Raw genomic sequence first — 18,289 nt, forward strand, 5'->3', positions numbered from 1 at the left:
TTGCCAGCCCCCCCCCCAGCCCACGGAGCCACGTCCGGCTGTTAACAGGAAAGCCAGCGATGGCAGCCAGTGCAGCAGCCGGCTTTGCAAGGGACACCAAGACTTTCAGGGTGACCGTGGGCACTGGTTTCTGTGCCTGCGCATCTTTCGGAGAGGATAAGAAAAGGCGGGGGGGCCCCACCCAGTCCACCATCCTCACAGTGGCCAGCCAGATGCCTCAATGGGAAACCCACAAGCAGGATTCAAACACCAGACCATGATCTCCCCTCCCCAACTGGCATTGCTGCCTCCCAGCTGTGGAGGCAGAGGCGAGCCGCAGTAATGGCAGGGGCCACTAATAGCCATCTCCCTCCTCCTCCATGATTTCGTCACCAACCAAGGGTTGTGACGTGGGGTTTGTGATTTCAGCTCTCTTGACATAATATGCTGGAGACAGTTCTGTAGTAACACTTCTTTATTAAAGCAAACTCCTGCAGGAGGGAGTTCCGCAGTTCGGCTCCCTGGGTAAGATCTTTAAGCGCCATCACAGCAGCTCCCTCTCATTTCAAGGATTTCCATGCCCCTTTCCAAATGGCAACCCCCTCTTTTAAGTCAGCTGAACAATCACTATAAAAACAAGGCACTAATAAAATGAGTGGAATGAAAACAGTTTCTGAGCAGCCGTCCAAACGCAGCTCTGGAAGCAGGTGAAGGCGGTCATGATTCCAAATTAAGCCACAAACACAGATTTATATATATTCTCATCCTTAGTCATGGAGCGTAACTGAGTCATCATGTTTTATGCTGTGAGATCAGTGAAAATCTGTTCCATGGCAGGAGGCTTAGATTTGGGGGGGCTTGAAATGCATGTGGAACAGCCAGCGCATGTGTGCTGCCTTTCCATGGGGTCGTGAGTGGGGAGGTGGGCCTCCATTTTTGAGGGGGGCAGTGTTGGTTTCGCCCTTGCCTCGAGGGGGGCACGAAGGTAGTCAGCCTTCCAGCTGCAAACTCCTCCCTTGGGGATTCTGGCACCCTTTGTTTGTGTAGCATTTGTAGCCCACCTTTTTCCTCCAAGGGGATGAGTGGGGGGCTCCCTGCTCCTCGCAGAACCCCCACAGCAGCCCTGTGAGGTAGGCCAGGCTGAGAGAGTCATCAGCCGGCCCCCAAGGTCACGCCCAGTGGGCTTCATGGCTGAGTGGGGGGATTCGAACCCTGGTCTTTCCCAGGTCCTAGTCTGACTCTCAAACCTCTACACCACCACGGGTTTCTCTTCCCATGCAGGCATGCGTCCAAATGGGTGATCATTTTGGGATCGGGGGCCCTCGTGCATGCAGGTGTTTTCACCCCACTCACATCAAAATAATAGCATTGTAGTGTTGGAGGGGACTCCCAAGGGTCATCCAGCCCAACCCTCTGAAATGCAGGCATTGCAACTGAAGAATCCCAATGAAGACCACCCAACTTCTGCTGAAAAACCTCAGACGAAGGAGAGCCCACCACCGTCTGAGGGAGACCATTCCCCTCAGGAAGGTCTTCCTAATGTCTAGTCAGAATCTCCTGTCAGTTCAGGTACTCCCCTCCGGAGCAGGAGATGTATTATTTTACTGTTGTTAGCCGCTCTGAGCCCAGCTTTGGCTGGGGAGGGTGGGATATAAATAAATTATTATTACTGTATTATTATTATTATTACAAGCTTGCTCCATCTTGTGTGGGGCAGCTCTTCAAGTAATCCTGTCTCTGACCAATTTGAAACCTGCCTGGGGGCATAGGAGCCAACTCCTGGGGGCCGAGGTCCCTTTGCTGCCCCCAAATACAGTATTTGAGGGTGCTTTCCACCCCCCACCCCCGTTGATGGGCATTTCCATTCAAATGGAGTACTCATGTGGCATCTTGCGATCGATTATGCAGAGCGGGGCTTACCTCCCCCCCCCCATATTTTATTCAGGTTGGCAGCCCTACCTGGCAGAGAAGGGTGCTCAGCCGGGGGTGTGTGTGTGTGCGTGCGCTCAGCTCTTTTCTTTCTCTCTGCCTCTCCAGTCCCCCCATCCCCATCCTCCCGCGCTATCTTTCCCCTTTGTTTGGGGTGATGATGTCCCCTTGAGCTTTCGCTGCTTCCTGCCATTGTGCTGGGTGGGGGGCAGCCCCTTCTGCAGACACAGGAGCCTCTGTTTCGCTGGGGAGGGAGAGACACTCACACATTACATCATGGCCAGCGGCTCTGCTTTGAGAGGCAGCTTAGCGGGGGGGGGGGGGCTCAGAATGGCAGGGTGGGGGGCTGCTTATCCCCACAGGGAGTCAAGGCAGCTGCTCAGCAAGGGCGGCTGCCAGGCATGCAGAACGCAGCTCACCGCCTCACACCGCATTGTGCCTGTTGCCTGCCAGGGGTCTCTCTGCCCCAGCTCAACCTGGAAGTGCCATGGGGTCGTTTGCATACAGAGCAGGTGCCCTGCCCCACTGAGCTCAGGAAGAGTCCAGGTTGCTCAGGAGGTGCCTGCAGTCCTGCCAGCCCACGCAGGTGGGGCTTCTGCTGCTGTGTCAATTGGGAGGAGAGGGGATGCATGCAGAAGGCCCCAGGCCCCATCTCCAGGGCAGGATGAGCCACGCTTCCAGCTGGTTCTGCACACTGTCTCTTCCACACTTGACTCTCTGGTGGCCCCATCCAGCCCCACACAAGGGGCAGGAGCCCAGATAGACTGCCTCTGGGCCTGGAGGTTCCCTAAAGGCACAAGAAGACCCAAAGCCCCACACAGAAACTGCCACACCCATAGGATCAGGGCCCCATTGGGAGGGGGTCAGGCCTCCCCATGCACGGAGAAGCCATTTTGCACAAGCAGCTATTACGGTAAAATCTGGGTGTGAGGCTGCTCTGCCACCCAGCTCGTCGCACTAAGTCCCTGCGGAGCAAAATGAGCGCAGCCGGAGACGGGGGCAAGATGCAGAAGATCCACGTTTATTGCGCAACAGGTTCAAGGCGAGATTGAACCCCGAGGATGGGGTGACGTGAACATTTAAAACTTCCCTCCCTTACCCATGATACAGTGCAGAAGCATCATCAATACATCACAGTTACATCATGAATATATCAAGAAAGGGTTGGGTTACACAGGATTAACATATGGAGGAGGGAGGGGGAATATGCAGAGTTGGGGATATGCACAGATAAAAATGCTGGGACAGACTCTTCGGGCATATATAAGTATATGCCACCCCCGGAGCATTTTATGGTGGCATTTATTTGGAGAGCAAATTAAATTCCGTATCACAGCCATTTGAGGTCACAACTTGCTGCATTCTGAACTTTATTGGAAAATGACACGGTGTTTAAAAACAGGGTTTTGCTTCATAAATAGTCCATTCATAAATGGGGACGTGGTGCCAGAGGTGGTGGGGCAGCCCCCACCATAAAAGGGGTCTCCTCTCCCTTGGACAAGGTGGATGGAGGGTGCCGCGTTGGACAGCCATGTGCCCCCATCCTGCCCTCCCTGCGGAATCTGGCCCCTCAGGCCTCCTTGGGGCCCCGGCTGGCTGGATTCTCCCCCTCCCCCTTACGATATACGATATATCTTTATTGTCACTGTCCCATGCAGGACAATGAAATTGAAAAAACTACATAAAACTACATAAAAACTGCATAAAACTACCACAAAACTACATCAAAACTACATAAAAACTACATAAAACTACATAAAAACTACATAAAACATTCAAAACCCCCTCAAAACTCTAAAACCCCATTTTAAAATACACTATACTATAGAAACCCTTTGGCTCTGGGGGGCTTGGACCCCTGGTCAACCTTGGCTTTCTTGGCCGTTGCAGGCTCCTTGGCCTCTGCCTGGGGGGCCCCTCGTCGTTGGCCCCCCGTCTTGCTTTCCTTAGACACAGCTTTCTGGCGGGCACCGGGTGTGTTTGCCGGGAGGGCCTTGGAAGAGCTCTGTTTCTTGAGGATTTGGGCCTCTTTCTCCCCCCGGGGGTCTTCTTTGCCTTGGGCTTCGCTGGACATTTGCCTGGATCCTGCGAGGCAGAAGAGAGAAGAGAAGGGGCTCAACTGGCAGAATGGCAGAGTTGGAAGAGACCCTGAGGGCCATCTAGCCCTGCCAGTTTGAAGCCATGCTGGACCTGCTTAGCTCGGCAAATGTGCCAGCAGCCTTATTGCTGCACACAAGTCACCACAGTGGCCCTTGAGGCTCTGAATCTCAGGGCAAAAGATTCCTGCATTGCAGGGGGTGGACTGGATGACCCCGGGGTCCCCTTCCAACTACACTATGGAGAAGCAATGAAGGAGTTCCCCACTTCCTTGGGTGCAAGCTAAACTGAGATCCAAATGCAAACATTTGTTCCTTCAGGCCAGGGATGACCCTCAAGGGCCAGATGCGGCCCTCCATGACTTACTGCCTGGCCCTCAAAAGGCTCTGCCAGTGCTTTTGCCCTTGGACAATTGCCTCTCATTTCGAGGAGGGGTGAGTGTGCATCACCTGCTAACCAAAGGCAGCCCTGACATTTGCCACTCATTCGCCTCCACCACTGGCCCCTGGAAGGTTGTGCAGATGGGCGTGCGGCCCCCGGGACGGAAAGCCTTCTGACTGAAAGGGGACCTGGACTGTGCAGGAGGGGAGGCGGCTCCATGGCAGCATCTCGGCGGCCTGAGGCCAGTTCTGGATGCTGCTCTTTGGAAGAAATTTGGAAGAAATTCAGAGGAGGGCAAAGAAAAACAATCAGAGATAAGTGGGGAGACAGAGGAAGCCCCTGGAGGAAAGTGTGAAGGAGCTTGCAGAGAGAGGTTCAGCTTGGAGGGGCGGAGGCAGAGAGTTAAGACCTCAGCAGGCTTTGAGGCCCAGCTGTTAGAGAACCAGAGTTGGGAGGGGTCCCCAGAGGTCATCCAGCCCAGCCCCCTGCAATGCAGGACTCTCAGATAAAGCATCCCTGACAGATGCCCGCCCAAGCTCTGCTTAGAAACCTCCAAGGAAGGAGAGCCCCCCATCTTCTCAGGGACCCCATTCCAGACAGAAAGGGCTTCCTCGTTCTCAGCTGGATTAGTGACCCCCACTCCGGCCCCTTCTGCCCCACTGCCTGGTTGGCTGGTGGCAAGAAGAGGCCAGAGCTCAGCACTGTGGGGCGGCAGCCCCCAGCAAAGAAGACAAACCGCCCTGAGTTCTGCAGGTGAAGGGTGGTGCACTAGTAATAAACAACAACAACAACAACGACACCCAGGACTTACCTTGGTAGCTTTCGCCTTGGTACTCGTGCTGGGACCCGCCTCCTCCTCCTCCCCTTCTGCGATTGCTGGAGAGGGAGCAAAAACACCCCAGAAGTCACAGCTGAGCAGGGGGAGCCCAGGGTGGGGGTCCAGCCTCTTAAGCAAGGGGTCTGTGGCCAGAGCGGAAAGGCTGGCCGAGCCAAGGAGAGAGAGAGAGAGATGGCCATCCAGAAGGAGAGCCAGGCTTTGACCTTGTTCGCCTCCCTTGCTCCTCCCAGAAACACGGCTGCTGCTGCTTTTGGACTCTCCTCAGGGCAGGAGACCCACCTGCTGACCCAGTTCAGGCGCCCTGAAGCAGGATTGCGACCCACCAGCCAGGCGCCGCTTTCCCAGCCGTCTTCAGGGAAGACCTGGAAAAAGAGCCCTGCAGCTGCAAGACCAGGCCCAAAGTCCAGTCCAGCCTCCTGTCCTCACGGCAGACAAATGCCCCTCAGGACCTAGGTAGACTGCCTCTGGACCTGGAGGCTCCATGAGGGCCTCTGAAGAAGCTGGCTGCTGGATCAGACCTGCCCCCTCCATCCTCACACAATATAGGGTTGTAGAGGTGGACTGCCTCCACTGTACAAAAGCAGTGCAGGATTTCTTGTTCCAGAAAGGAAGTAAAGACCACACATTTTTCAGCATAAGAACATAAAGAGAGCCCATCTAGTACAGCCTCCTGTTCTCCCAGGGCCAACCATGTGCCCATTGTGGGTTAGGACCCGAGTGCAAGAGCCCTGCCACTGGTTTGCCATTCAGGGGTAGACTGCCCCTGGCCCTGGAGGTTCTGCTATCCCAACAGACCTGCTTAAGAGGAGTCTGGCTGCTGGGGGAAGCCAAAGGGTCACTGGTCAACCAGCTGCCCCACAAGCAGGGCTGATGAATCCCAACCATTGCCCTTATTCTCCTGCCTCCGTCCATGGAGGCCACCAGCCCCCCTGCAACCACAGAGCCAGGGGTGGGGGTGGCCCTTCCTCCTTACCTCCCAGCCTCGGCTTCTCCACAGGAACCTTGACCTTGGGATTCTTGGACGCTTCCTTCGGTGTGGGCCCTGTTTTTCCATGCGAATCCGAATGCTTTTCCGGGCTCTTCTTTCTCTTGGCTTTCTCTGGGCCCAGCTGGAGGCGTTGGGACACAAGAAAGGACATTTAAGAGCAGGGAGAGAAAAGGCTCCCTCTCCCCAGGAGTTCTGGGGTGTGTGGGGGGGGGGTCTTTCTGAGCTCTCAGGGCAGATTCCGCAGAGATGTTTGGCTCTAAATCAGTGTTTCCCAAAGCTGGGTCTCCTGCTGTTGTTGGACTACAACTCCCATCATCCCTAGCTAGCAGGAGCCTGTCTTCACATGCAAGGGAAACTCACTGAGGGTCAGAGATCCCTCAGCTCCCATCAGCTGGTTCAGCTGGCCAGTCGCAGCCATCCTGGGATTGTGGCCGCTGTCGCCTGCTGGCGGTTTCTAAACGGTGGGAGCTGAGTGCGGGGGGGGGGCGCTCAGAAGGAGCAGGACATGTCCCCCACCAGATACCACCCCTCCACTAACCCCCCACAGCCCCTTCCGCCTCACCTTGAATCTCCCTGTGGCCCCCAGTGCGAAAGAGTTTTGTGGCCGGATGAGGCAGCCCCTTTCCAGGCCTCTGGTCAGGGCCATCTTCAGGCCGTACTTTAGGCAGATGGGGTCCATCCTGGGGTAGCTGCTCAAGATGTAGCTCTTTGTAGCTACGACGGAAACCCCCTTGCCTTCATCCAGGGTCTTCACCGCCTCTGTTACCATGGTCATCATGGGCGGGTTGGGGCAGTTCAGGGGGGGCCGGGGGCTGTCCCGCCAGGCAGAGGACTTGGCTGCAGAGGCAAGAGGAGGAGCGCATTTGTCCCCCTGGGCAAGCATTTCCCCTCAGAGCCATCCAGCAGTGGGACTTGGTCCCGCGGGCGACTTTGCGGCGCCCCCACCTGGAACGCTGCAGACTCGGCAGAGAGGGGCACCTGTGGGCAGCCACTGCCCCTGAGGCTGTTGCTGCGTCCTGCGCGTCCATCAAGGGGCGCATGTGTCTCCCCCCACCCCAGCTAAGCGCCGCCTGCTTGGAAGGGGCCCCACTTCCACCTCCCCAGTCCAAAGGGGCTTTGCCCCCACATGGGAAGCGGCTGGGGCTTTGGACCTACCCAGCGTAAGGTAGCCACCACCCCTGAGCTGCTCTGGCTAGTGGGGGCCACTTTGGGCACCCCCTCCCGCAGTGCTGCCACATTGTCCAGCCCCCACCAAATTCCTGTAGCTGAGCCCCAGAGTCAGTGGAGCCCCCAGACCTGCAAGGGAAGACCTCCACCTGCAGCATGGGCAGGTTCTGGGCTCAGGTGGAGACACCACCTGCAAGGATTACTCGCATGTAAGCCCCCTGTGGGCCTTCCCTGTTTTAAGAATTCTAAGGTGCCAGAAATAAAATGAATGTTTGTAAGTACTCAAGGTAAAACACGCACACATAAGTTTAACCCAGTCAGATGGGCGGACTGTAAATAATAAAATTATTATTATTATTTCTAAAATAGAACAGGGGAGCAATCCAGAAGTCATCTTCACTCTTAAGGACCCCAAATTTGTTCTCTGCAAAAGAGAATAGCTTGGAAACACCTCTCCCAAAGGTTCTTTTCACTTACAAATCCTTCCAATCCAGTCAAAAGGGCACATTTTGTGTGTGAATAGGGCAGGTTTCAGAAACCATTTCAAAAATGTCCCAGACTGGCCAGGATAAGGCAACCTGCCAGCATTACCAGGTCTTCTGACAAACCCTCACAAGCCAGACTCAGATTTCTGCTGCAGTTTCAGAATTCGGTGTGGTGCTTTTTGGTGGTCTTTGGCTAAGGGGCGGGGCAGTCCCTAAAATCTTTCAAAACTGCCACACACCTTTGTTGGGGGTCATATCTTTTGAATAACACCTCCAAGGACTCCTGGGAGGGCAGGGGGCTGAGGACCCCCTGCTTTCTTTCTGGGTGCCTTAAGAGATCCTCTCCTTCACCCCCCAAGTGCTCCCAGGCCAAGGGACCGGCTCCCTCCTCCAGGGAGAGAAGCCTCCAGGTTTCGCTGGAGAAAGCTCCAAAACCAGCACTCCCAGTCTGAACTGGAAGAACTCGGCTCTCTTGGGGCACCTACCTGCTGACAACGCCTCCAATGCAAGCAGCTGCCCAACTCTTCCCCCCCTTCCCTCCTGAAAGCTTCTTTCAGCTAAGCCCCTTGCTAAGCCCCTTTTATGAGGGGCACCCAGGCCCCAGAGGCATCCCTACAGCTGTGTCAGGCCAAAGGGGGGGGGGTCCATCCAAGCCAGCAGGTTTGCTCTCGGATGCCCCCAAGGGAAGGAGGCCTCATTTGGCAGTCAGTCCCTGCTGTCCTTGGAAAAGAAAAATGGAGGGGCCACAGTGGAAGGGAGGGGGCAGAAGGAGCTCTGCTTTGCTCCTTTCCCTCCTGGGGTTTTTGGAGGAGTGGGGTTGACACGCCCCCCCCCCCATGGCCGTGGCGTTGGTGTGTCCTCTGCAGAGAGTCTCCCGCGGAAGGAGGTTCGGCGGAAAGGGACACCCCCCCAAGCCCCCCCAACCCTGTGGCGTCTGCGTTCTCCACCTTGTCACACATTGAGCCAGATGGGGGGGGGATCCAAAGGGGTGCCCCTGCTGCTCTGTCCCATTCCTCCCATCCCTTCCTCGCCAGGGGGGTGGCCTTGCTGTGACTCAAGCAGCCCCCCACCCCCAGATTTTTTCAGCCTTCCCTGGGCATTTCTTCCTCCTCCTGCTGGGCTGCTGACCCCTGAGAGTTGAACCCAGCCATTTCCCCTTTGCTTTCTACCCCAGCGCTCTCAAGCCCGGACCCTCTCTCGACCTTTTTTTGGGGGGGCGGTCCCCAGAGCAAGACATAGGCGCATGCACACCACAAAAGCAGCAAATGTGGCCCCTTTCTGCTGTCCTTTGGGCCTGGGGGAGTCTTGTTCTTTTCTCTGGCTCCACCCTCAAGCGTCCTTCCTCCTGGTGAGGTCCTGCAGGCCTCCCCCCCCCCCAAAAATCACCTTCTCTCTGCTGCCTCTCTCTGCCCACCCCACAGCCAACCAGCATCACAAACCTGGAGCAAGGCCTAGGGCAGAGTGGGAGCTCCCCCACATACCCACATGGTTGGAGCAGGAGGGGTCCTGGGGGGCCAGACCCTGAGAGCAGGAAGGGGAGTGAGGGGGGTGTGGTTCACTTATAGGGTGAGGGGCAGGCTGTGCCACAGCTATGGTGGCTCAAGGGCGGGGGGGCACCCCTGCCACATCCAATGGCCCCATCCTGCCAGGGTCCCTAGGAGGAGCTGCTTCCCATGGAGGAGGCAGGGGGGTTGGGGCTCCCCGCTTCTGACCTCTGTGGGGAGGGGGAGCCCTCAGCGTTTGAGGGGAGGCAATGGGAGTCCAGAAGGACACCCCCTTTAATAGTAAAAGAAATCATCTTGTGGGTGGCTGTGACTCGTGGTTGCTTTTTCCTGGCTGCATCCCAGTGCAGACGGGCGCTGCTGCTTGTAGCTGTCTGCATCTCTTTGGCGAGGGGGGGCTTGCTCCTCCTAGGGGGTCCGCACAGTCCTAGGGGAGCACCGGCCCTCCCTTCCCAGCCCTTGCCCCAAACTGGGAGGGAGCAAGAGAGGGGAGCCCCCGGGAGCCCCAGAAAAAGCCATGGCAGGTGCGCCAACCCTCCTCTCCCCTGGGGGGCACTTTAACCCCTTGCTTGCCAGCCGGAGAGTGTCTGCTCCCTGCCCCTCTCCACCTGCTTGCCCAGGGCCATTGCTGCACCAAAGAGGGGGTTCAGGCTGCTGGGCTGGGGGGCAAGAGAGAGACGCCCAGGGCCGCCTCCTCCTCGGCAACCCCCTCCCCACCCAGCTCTCCTGCCCCTCGCTTGCAAGCTCTTCCTTCTGCGCTGCTCCAGTTGAAGGAGGAGGGGGCACGGCTGTCCTGTCCCAGCACCCCACTCCGAAGCAGGGGGACCCCCCCTAAAAACCCACATCTCTCCTCCGGAGATCCAGGCCTTACGTCCCCCTGACTCTCCAAAGGTGCCAATTTGCCCCCTTCTCTCTTTTTGCCAAACTGATGAAATAAGTACTTTCCGAGGTTCTCTTTTTAATTTAACAAGCTTAAAATGCATTGATTTCAGAGGTGGTTTATCTTTTTTTAGAAGAAAAAAGAATGCCTGCCACACAGGTGTTTTGTGCTTTTGAATTCTTTCTCCAATTCCTTGTTCTTATTTGCCAAATCCTGATATTTTTGCCAAAAGCAAATCGAGATTTGTAAAGATTGTATTTTTAGGGAAGTGAAAACCCGTGTCCGTAACGTAGGCTTGATCATCTCTCTCCTCCTTGGTTTCCTTTCTCTTTTTGCCAAGCCCTTCATCGTTCTTTTCTTCCCGTGTGCCATAGACCAGTTTCTTTCCTCGCACTGTGTTTAATATTTTGTGGAATTGCTCAGTGTTTAAAACAATAAGGATATTGATCACACAATGAATTAAAAACTCACTTTTGCTGGAGCATCTTGTCTCTGCCCTTATTCCAACGGGGGGGGGGGGGGGCTCTGAAAACTTCTATTTAGGGAATTGCACAGTTTGGGGGCCTGTCCACACCTCCCCTCTCCCCATCCTCTGTGCATCCTCTATTCCCCTGAGGAAAATCGTGCTGAATCCAGAGTTGGGAGAATAAACTCAAGAAGACATCTGCTCCTCTTTAAAAAGGCTCCATCCTGCTTTCCATTGGCTCCTTGCTGCATTTCCACACCCCCACCTTGCGGGTGTTTCTGATGTGCAGCACAATCTAACAAAGGGTGCAAAACCGGGAAGGGGGAGCGGAAACTCCGGGTGAGGACCACCCTGAACCTTGGCCACTAGGGGAACAAACTGGTTGTGTAAAATGGGGGTTTTGTGGAGAGCGTTGGGGAGGGCTTGTTTTCCAGGGTGGTGAGTCCTGGCTGTGCTTTAGGCCAACCCTCGAGGGAACCACTTGAGGGGGTCAGAGGGGCCCCGGTTTGCAACCTGAAGAGAGCACCCACCTCCTCCTCCTCCTCCTCCTCTGTGAATTTGCCCAAACCGCACCCTAAAGCCCTCCTTGGGGGTCTTTGCCTGGCTGAAGATGCGCCCCTGAACTCTGTTTGTGCCTCTTTGCGCCCCTGGGAGAAGGACAGAGAAGAACACGGGGGGAGGAGACACCCGACTGCACAAAGTTATCATCTCACATGAGCCGCTCCGTCCCCCTTTGCCCAGACTGGAAGACGGCCCCCGGATTGAAAAAGCCCTCCCCCTTTTAGGGTCTGCAGGAAGTTGCTGCGGAAGGAGGAGGCCCCTCTTTTCCACCCCAAGAAATCCACTTCTTGCCACCACCAACTCTGTCACCGCAGTGGGTTGGGCTGGATGACCCCTTGGGTCCCTCCCAAATCCCTATGGGTCTAAGATCCTTGGGCGAGGGTCCTGCAATTCTGCTGCCCGCTCTCCCGGGGTCAGCTGAGGCCCTGCTGGCAGGCTCCCCTTACCCCTTGCAACGCCAGCCCTGCGCGGCTGCCGCTGGCTCTGGCCCGCTCTTCTCCCCCCGGCTGGCTGTGGTGCCAGGCAGACAGCGGAGGCAAGTTAATTATAGCTCCAGAAGAGCCAGAAATAGCTCCGGCTATTTATAGGAGCCTCTCTGAACTGGGTTTCTCCAGCAGCTCTTCAGTCTGGGAGGCGGCAGAAGGCAGGCGCCCAAGGCAAGGCAGGCAGGATGAGGCCTCTGCTCTCTAAGGCAGCCCCCCCTTGCATATGCCCCCCAGCCTAATTCCACGCAGGGAGAGGAGCAGAGTCCTGCAGTGCAGTGGGGGAGAGTGTCAGGCCCTGAGGGACCTGGGTTCGAATCCATGAACGACGGTGGAATTAGAGCCCCTCTCTCAGCCTGGCCTACTTTGCAGGGCTGTTGTTGTGAGGATTAAAGGAGGCCTGGGGAAGATGACAAGGGTTTGAATCCCACCGCTCAGCCACAAAGCCCACTGCATGTCTTTGGGGCCAGTCGCTGTTTCTCAGGCTCACCTACCTCACAGGGTTGTTGTAGGGTTTAAATGAAGAGCGCGAGACCTGTGTGCACCACTTTGAGCTCCTCGGAGCAAAAGTCATGGAATGGTAGAGTTGGAACGCAGCCCCCAAGGGTCAGCTAGCCCCCCCCCCGCTGCCGCCGTTCAACAAAGCATCCTGGACAGCGTCCAACCTCTGCTTAAAAACCTCCACGGAAGGAGAGTCCTGAAATTCCCGAGGGAGACTGTTCCACTCTTGAATAGCTCCTACTTTCAGAAAGTTCTTCCTGATGTTGATTCAGAATCTCCTTTCTTGTCACTTGAAGCCATGGGTTTCGAGTCCTACCCTCCAGAGCAGGAGGAAACAACCTTGTTCCTTGAGATATTGGAAGATGACTCTTCTCTCAGAACCCAGCTCCTGCAACCGTTCCTTACCAGGCTTGGTTTCCAGACCCTTGGTCATCAAGGTCGTTCTCCTCTGCACCCTTGCTAAGGAAGAGAACGCCACAAAATGCAAAATGGCACATTTATTCATACATCAAATTAGAACTATTTAATTAATGTGACAAAATTAGGGGTTCTTTAGTTGTGGGTTAGGCTGGATGGCCCTTGGGGGTCCCACCCAATGCCATGAAAATGGAGGAGCAAGGTCCAGGCTTTCCAAAGTCTGAGAGCCATTTGCCCCTCTGCTTCCCCCTCGCCACTTGGCCCCCCTGCTAGGGAATCCCACTGCCCGCAGGGAGCCCTGACTTAGCTCAGCACTGCCTGCACAGGCTGGCAGCAGTTCTGCAAAAATTCAGGGCAGGTCTGCCTGGCGATGCCTTGCCTTATTGGGGCCAAAACATGCTGGCTTTCCCCTGATGTTTCCAGATCAAAACCTCAACACAGACAGCATTGAAAGGGGAGAGAGTCAAGCATCCTTTAAACTATTAGAATTATTCCAGGAATGCAGAGGAAAAATTCCCCGTCTTCCTCCCAGCTCAGCTGCTCCAAATTTTCCCCCAAATTCCTTATGTTCCTGGAAGAGAGAAAACTTGTTCTGCATCTTGGCTCACGACCCTCACAGCTTCATTTCTTTATCCACTCCCCTGTATTGCAAAAGTAATACTGATTAAAACACAAATATAAATTAACACCCCCCCACTGCTTGAACAGTGATTCAGAATTTGCCTTGCATTTCTCCAAAGCCCAATGCTTTCTATAAATAGGATTAAGAAGTTCCCATTAAGCAGAATATTCCATCCACTATAATAGGCAGCACTTGATTTTCCTTTTTCCTTTCAACGTTCATTGCTTCTTTTTTAAAAAAATAATTAAAATAAAAAACAAACGACTCCATTTATTGGATCCACCTTGTGTTTTTTCTAATCAGCTGGTCCTGTTTTCCCTTAAAAGTTCAAAACTGTTTTTATACGCAGTTGGAAGAATCTGTCCTGCCAAATTCCTGGATATTTATAAAACAGATCTCAACCTGCCAAAAACTTCTCAGAACATTTGTGACATTTGGGGTTCGTACTCCTAACAAAAGCTATTGCAAAACTGTGGATTTGGAGCCCCCCCCCCCGCTTTAATGTAAGATAAATCACAGAGCTGTAGAGTTTGAAGGGACCCCCAAGGGACATCCAGCCCAACCTCCTGCTACTCAGGAATCACAAACGTGAAAAAGAGGAGCCGACAAAACACTTCCCGCCCACCTAGGAAAAGAAGTGAGCTTGGGAGGGGGCTTACTTCTGAGTAGGGGTGCAGGTGGGATTGTGCTAAATGTTAGGTGGGCTAAATGGAGCCTCCATGAGCAGAGCCAGTCTATCTTTGAACGTCAGAGAACAAGAGCAGGAGGAGGCTGCTGCTCTTGCTGGAACTGCAGGCGGAAGAGAGTGGCTCTTGAGCTCAAATCCTTTGCGGGGTCTGCTTGGCCGCTGTGAGGAAGGATGGCTGGTCCCCTTGGCCTGATCCAGCATGCTCTCCTTAGGCTCTCAAGGATCCTCCAGGGCCAGAGGCAGTCTATCTGGATTCCTAGGTCCTTCGGTGTATTTGCCTAGACAGGCCCCTTTGGCGACGCTGAAGTTATGTCCTCTCCCCCTGGGCTGAGCACTCAGACCGGGAACATAACCCAGCTCAACTCTGCATGTGCCTTGGAAGCCAGCCATGGGCGGTCCCTGGGGGGCTGCCCCCTCTGCACTCTGGGCAGCTGAGCCCTCGCCCTTTCCCTCCCTGGGCAGGGAGGCCAAGCCACACACTTCCCCCCAACACCACCCTGTCGGGGACCCCCCAGGACCCCTTCGCGGGAGCCATTTCCTCGGAAACCTACTGGCAGGGAACGGCCTGACCCACACCCCTCCACCGTTTGTCAGCGAGTGGGGCTGGGCAGGACGTCACTTGGGGGGAGAAGAATGTGAAGGGGAAGTCAGGAGATGGGAGAGACCCCGGGAGGAAGTTCACCCCACCCGAAATCCTCTCAAAGCTGGCCGTCACCCCAAGAGTCACCAGACCAAGTCACCTGCTGCAAAGGCCAGCCTGGGGTCAAAGGTGAGAGCCCCCAGTTCACCACTGAGAACTGCTAAAAGGCCAACCCCCTGCAAGGCAGGAAGATCAGGGAGCAGGAACTTGGAAACTCTCTGTCACACGCTATGAGACTTGGGATAATCGGAATAAGCAGAGTTTTATGGCTGTTTTATGTACCTTTCTTGCAAATCTGGGGGTTTCTCCCGCCTGTCTGTCATTTGCAGCCTACAAAAACCCAGCCAGATGGGCAGGGTATGAATAATAATAACTTGTGGGTTTCCCATTAGGGGCATCTGGGACTGGGCTGGATGGGCCCCCTTTGGGTCTCATCCAGCAGCCAGACTCTTCTTCTGTCCTATGGTACCTCCAGACCCAGAGGCAATCTATCCCAATTCCTTGGTCCTTAGGGGTGTTTGGCCACTGGGAGGACAGGATGCCAGACTGGACATGTCCCCTTTGTCCTGATCCAGCTGCTGCTGCTGCTTCTGGGTTCTCCTTAGTTTCTGGCGATTTCTCTACAGAGCCTCCTTGGACAGAGATGGTCTACCTTACAACGCTGGAGAACAAGAGCAGGAGGAGGCTGCTGCTCTCACAACCCACTGGCGGGTTTCCCTTTGAGACGTCTGGTCCTGTGAGGACAGGGTGCTGGACAGGATGGGTCCCCATTCTGCAAAATGCGCTCACCCCCCCAAAAAACAGCAATGCATCCATCCCTATAAATTCTCATATGCAAACTGGCACCACCCCCTGCCTTCTTCTTTTGCTCAAAGGGCCCCCCTAACATTTATGGGTGCTTCCTCCTTCTCAGGTGGTCCTCCATGCAGCGGGTTGGACTAGATGACCCCTGGGTATTCCTTCCAACTCCAGGACTCTAGGATTCCTCCTCCTCTGGCCTGCCCTCCTGGGAGCACCCACTCCCCGTGGCGGGGGGCCAGGGCGGGTGCAGGTGGCCAGGCAGAGGTCAGCGGGGACGCTCCCTTCCCTCCTGGGCACACGCTCTTCCCTCCAGCGCTCGGCAAACACAGGCCAGGCAGCTGCCTCTCTGCACACCCTGATCCTCTGCCAGGAGTTCCCACAGTGGGGCAGCTGGGCCCTTTCGGACTCTGGACTTGATGGGCAGATCAGGGTGGGTGGGTGTGTTCTGCAAATTGCTTCCAAAAATACCATACCAGGTGTCTATGGGTCCAGCCCAAAGGGGTCCCATCTAACATCCTGTCCTCCCAGAGGCCAGCATTTTCCCTGTCCACCCTTTCCATGCCTGGCATCTCCTCTCCCTCGCCTGTTCCCCTAACGCTGCACCCCGTTCCTCTCAAGTCGTCTCTCCATCTTCCCCTCGGTCTTTTGGGGTGCCCTTTCCTGACCTGCCATAGCCAGGGAGGGCCTGGCAAAGCCAGTCATGCACAGGATTCGCCTGCGTTTCCAGGGACCTGCTTCCCTGCAGAGGCTGTGCAGGTTAAGGGCGGAGCTGGTTGCCCGCAGCATTTGCACCCAGGCCAGCCTCACCCACAACCTCCCATCTGCCCGGATTTCAGAGCCCAAAGCAGAGAGCAGTTGCCTCCTTCCTCTGTCCCTCCCTGCCCAGCCTGGGCCCCTGCCAACTGCTGACTCAGTCCTCCGGCTGCTGCCTGGTTTCGGCCCAGCAGGATCTGCAGGCCGGCAGAGAGGCTTGCCATCCTCCCCCTCCTCTTCATCCCGGGTGATGGGGCAGATTCTGCATCCCAGGTGGGACCCAAGAGTTTGCCCAGGTCTTGATCAGCCGAACTCCGGAGAGCATCCACTGTGCCCTGCAGAATTTCTCAGTTATTCGTTTAACCCAAATATCTTAGAAATCCCCAAGTCACATTACGACTTTTTAGCCCCCTCATTTCAGGAGTGTGAGAGCTGGGAGATTTGGCGCTTCCTCTTGCTGCCAGAAAGCTCTCCCTAATTTGCAGAGGCGAAGCAAGAATGCAAATGGAGAATTCACTCCTGCTGCCTCCAATACGAAGCAGCACAAAGCGTTGAGCAAGGGCATAAAGAGTCTAGTCCTCACTCTTCAGAATGAATAAGAACATAGGCAGCCAGGCCACCCACCCGCTTGGGATAAGACATCCTTTCCCTGCACTGCTGTGGACTGTGATTTAATCTGAAGCTGGGGGATAGAGAGGTCTGAGGTCCCTGCAGTGCTGGGAATAGCGTGATCCCCCGTCTGAAATCCCAAAGAGCTGCTGCCAGCCAGTGCAGGCAATGCTGATGCAGAAGAGTGGATGGTCTGATGTGAGGCAAGTTCTGCATTCCATGGTCTGCGTCACCTGATAGCAGGTGAATGCAGTCACTTGGCTGTTACTCATGCAAAGGTTCTTAAAGACTGGGCGCGTTACTCAACCACCTGAAGCGCCTGCAGTTCATCCAGGAACTCTGAGTGACAGCCTTCGATCCAAGGAATGCTCTGATGCTCTGCACATGTGGAAGAAGAGCAGAGAGGGAGCACAAGGGGCCTGCACAGAATAAAGAGGAGAAACGGGCAGAATATGCAAGCGGAAAGAGGGAAGAAGGAGATGCTAGAGCTGCCTGGTCATAGAATTGTATGGTTGGGAGGGGTACCCAAGGGTCCTCTAGTCCAGCCCCCTGCAGGGCAGGAATCTCAGCAATGTGCTTGTTGCATGAAAGGCTCGGCACAGTTCCCTGTGCTGCCCACAGGCCTAGCGTTGTGTCCATTGCACCCCCCCCCCACAAACCCCACACTCCTGGGCTGTGAGAAGCCTGCCTGCCTGCCTTTGGGTCTTCTCGGCTGGAAGCCAGCGGCCGCCAAAGCTCAGACAAGCCGAGGATTTTATGAGGCAGCCTGTTCCTAGACAGCTGTCTGGATCCCACCCTCTCACTCTCTGCGTGCCAAGTCTGGAGTGGGGCTGGAGGAGCCCCAAAAGGGGGCCTGGCTGCGTGGGGGGGCTCTCTTTGCAGCCTCCCCAGAGGAAGTGGCTTGTCTGCAGTGGAGACACCCTGGCAGGCGGCGACTGTGAGGGTTTTGCTTGGTGCTCAGAGTCTCTGGCCTGGGAGATGTCTGGGGTTCGGCTGCAGCCAGACTGGGTGGGCGGCGGAGAAGAAAAGAGAGGACTCATCCGGCCAGGCAGCCAGCAGCGTCACTTGCCAGAGCCCAGAGGCTCAGCTGGTGGAAGCAGGGAAGCCTCCTCACCCCCAGGGCAGGTCAAGAGCAGGAGAACTTCGGAAAAGCCTGGACCCATCTGGTCCATCCTCCTGGGCTCACAGGGGCCAAATATCCCATAGAACCCAGGACTCCAGATGGGCCTGGGGGACATCTTCTCACCATAGCCAATCAGATGCACATCATGGGAAACACGTGAGCAGGATCCGAGCACAAGAGCAGCTCTTCCCTCCTGTGGTTTCCAGCAACCAGGATTCAGACTGTGGAGATGACAGCATAGCCATTGTGAACCTCCCTGAGATTGTTTGATGAGGGCAGTATATCATCAACAACAACAATGGCTAATAGCCCTCTCCTCCTCCACCCAGGCTGGCAGTCTTCCCTGCCTCCTGTGGGAGGGAGTTCCAGGGTTTAGCTCT

General features: G+C 55.5%; 2 protein-coding genes across 3 annotated transcripts in view; both read left to right on the forward strand.

The window, feature by feature from the left end:
• The window catches only part of GNG7 (G protein subunit gamma 7), a 126,844-nt gene extending 116,117 nt beyond the window's left edge, over window positions 1–10,727 (forward strand). For both annotated transcript variants that reach the window (XR_014543371.1, XR_014543372.1), the window contains exon 6: window positions 8,525–10,727. The gene's annotated coding sequence lies outside the window, so the exon portion shown is untranslated. The remainder of the gene's footprint in view (window positions 1–8,524) is intronic.
• Window positions 1–18,289, forward strand: part of DIRAS1 (DIRAS family GTPase 1) — a 140,512-nt gene that overhangs the window by 116,117 nt on the left and 6,106 nt on the right. The gene's annotated exons all lie outside the window — the stretch shown is intronic.

This window comes from Podarcis filfolensis (assembly GCF_964270895.1).
Source record: "Podarcis filfolensis genome assembly, chromosome: 18".
In the NCBI taxonomy this organism is placed as follows: domain Eukaryota; kingdom Metazoa; phylum Chordata; class Lepidosauria; order Squamata; family Lacertidae; genus Podarcis; species Podarcis filfolensis.